The 2,737-nt window shown below is 38.2% G+C and overlaps 1 long non-coding RNA gene across 1 annotated transcript in view; it reads left to right on the top strand.

The window, feature by feature from the left end:
* The window catches only part of LOC116540372, an 18,089-nt gene extending 15,846 nt beyond the window's left edge, over positions 1–2,243 (top strand). Inside the window, exon 3 of the long non-coding RNA XR_004264407.1 lies at positions 1,931–2,243. This is a non-coding gene — a long non-coding RNA (uncharacterized LOC116540372). The remainder of the gene's footprint in view (positions 1–1,930) is intronic.
* Positions 2,244–2,737: the final 494 nt, after the last annotated feature.

Raw genomic sequence — 2,737 nt, forward strand, 5'->3', positions numbered from 1 at the left:
CCAACTGCTGCCTCAGATGACGACATCAACAATCCACAGCCAAGCACACCAGCGACCAATAAAATGTTTCGTACATGTTTATATATTTTGATATGTTTTGCAATTGGGAAAATGTTTCCTATGGTATTTTTTACACCTGTATTTTGTATTTTTGTATGCACCTGTATTTTGTAATTTTGTATGTTTTGCAAATATTAAACCAGTTGTACTGGTAATGCAGTGTTTTACTTAAACCTGACGAATGTAAAAATAAGAAACAAAATGGTGTAGAGATGATACAAATGGCATAAAATAAACAAAGAAAATTATGATATATACCTATAATGAAAGAAAATTATGATAAAATATGACTTAAAGATTTTTATAACATCATTTCACAGTACTGTACATATACAGTAGCCTACTCAACTTACGACCAAATCGTGTTACAACTGGTCTGTCGGCACCAATCATGGTCGTAAGTCGAGCACTAGCTGTATTTGTTTCCTGATTTTTTAATAATCAACACTCTGACTGGTGTGAGATTGTCTCAGTGTGATTTTCATTTGCATTTCTCTGATAATTAGTGAATCTCACAATCTCAGCTCACTGAAACCTCCTGTGTTCATGCGATTCTCCTGCCTCAGCCCCCCAAGTAGCTAAGGTTACAGGCCCCCCACCACACCCAGCAAATTTTTTTTTTATTTTTAGTAGAGATGTGATTTCACAATGTTGGCCAGGCTGGTCTTGAATTCCTGACCTCAGGTCATCCACCCACCTTGGCCTCCCAAAGAACTGGGGTTATAGATGTGAGCCACTGTGCCCAGCCTCCTTTACCCAATTTTGATGGGGTTGTTGATTTTTTTTCTTTAAATATGTTTAAGTTCCTTGTAAATTCTGGACATTAGACCTTTGTCAGATGGGTAAATTGCAAAAATTTCCTCCCGTTCTGCAGGTTGCCTGTTCACTCTGATGATAGTTTCTTTTGCTGTGCTCTTTAGTTTAATTAGATCCCATTTGTCAATTTTGGCTTTTGTTGCAATTGCTTTTGGCATTTTTGTCACAAAGTCGTTACCCATGCCTATGTCCTAAATGGTATTGCCTAGGTTTTCTTCTAGGGTTTTTTTGTTTTTGTTTTTGTCTTTGTTTTCTGAGATGGAGTTTTGTTCTTATTGCCCAGGCTGGTGTACAATGGTACAATCTCAAATCACTGCTAACCTCTGCTCCCTGGGTTCAATCGATTTCCTGATTCAGCCTCTCGAGTAGCTGGGATTACAGGCATGCGCCACCATGCCGGGCTATTTTTGTGTTTTTAGTAGAGATGGCGTTTCTCCATGTTGGTCAGGCTGGTCTCAAACTCCTGACCTCAGGTGATCCACCCACCTCAGCCTCCCAGAGTGCTGGGATTACAGGTGTGAGTCACTGTCTCAAGCCTTCTTCTAGGGTTTTTATGGTTTGGGGTTTTACATTTAAGTATTTAATCCATCTTGAGTTAATTTTTGTATAAGATATAAGGAAGGGGTCCAATTTCAGTTTTCTGCATATGGCTAGCCAGTTTTCCCAGCACCATTTACTGAATAGGAAATCTTTTCCCCATTGTTTGAGACCAAACAGGCACACATTCCTAAAATACTTGTATAACTAAAGCCTGGGTATAATTTATGGATATAATTTATTACCCTAATTATTCGATAATTTACATATACAGAGACATCCCAACAAGTTAGAGTAGCACTACTGACAGCTATCATTTACCAAATGCTTACTAAGTACTAGGCACTATTCCGGGATATTTCTCACTACAGCCCGAGGAGGAAAGTGCTGCTATGGATTTACAGTATTTTATGGATTCTAGGGTTCTCTCTGAAATCAGGAGGTGGCTTACAGTCAGTGGTGTTTCACAGTCATTGTCATATTGGCATAATTGTTATTCTCTGCATGCACAACTTAGACTGAAAACCTTTGGATGGCCCTTCTAATAAGATCAAGAAAGTTCAGCCTCGAGACTTGCAGCATGTCGTGAAGGCAGCATTGGGACACATCTGAGAAATGCTTCAACGTCAAGTCCAGAGGATGAACGCGTGAAGAAAAACATGGTCATCGACTCTTAGTTCTAAGTGATTCAGGAGACTCTGACTGTGATCCAATTTTAGGAAAAGCTTAACTAGTATATGCGTGAGGGTTATATGATAAAAATCTACAACTACATAAATCAAAAAGAGCTCTTTCAATAACATGAAATTAAAATTTTAAGTATTAACAAAGTATCATGTCGTAGTTTAATTTGCAAAGGGAAACAACGGACTCTTTCTGTCTCTTTTAAGAATATGCATTATCACAGACAAGACCTTGGCCCCAGGCCTTTTTCTAAATTTAAAAATGGAAATCAGAAGGAATATCAACGTGCAAAATAATGAAAATGTCTGCATAAATTGAGTCAGAAAAAAAATAGAACAAGATATAAATTTAAGTTACAGGTGGCCTTGGGTGAAATATACAAGCAACATATTCTTGACTTTTGCCCCCTGCAGTGTCCCCACAAAACACTCTGGCTCACACATGAGGGCACTTACTGTCGTTTCAGCTCTAATGGTGAAAGCAAGGCACACTACACAGCTTGAATGCTCTTTTTTATTTGCTTCTTGCACCTCATAAATATATTCAATTGTTCAAATTAAATTGTATCTAAGGCAACTCAACGTAAAAGATAATATTTCCTGCTCTCACAGGGCATCTGCCCTATTTATTCCAGACCACA

This window comes from Sapajus apella, unplaced genomic scaffold (assembly GCF_009761245.1).
Source record: "Sapajus apella isolate SASKATOON/1434 unplaced genomic scaffold, GSC_monkey_1.0 scaffold139, whole genome shotgun sequence".
Classification (NCBI taxonomy): Eukaryota; Metazoa; Chordata; class Mammalia; order Primates; family Cebidae; genus Sapajus; species Sapajus apella.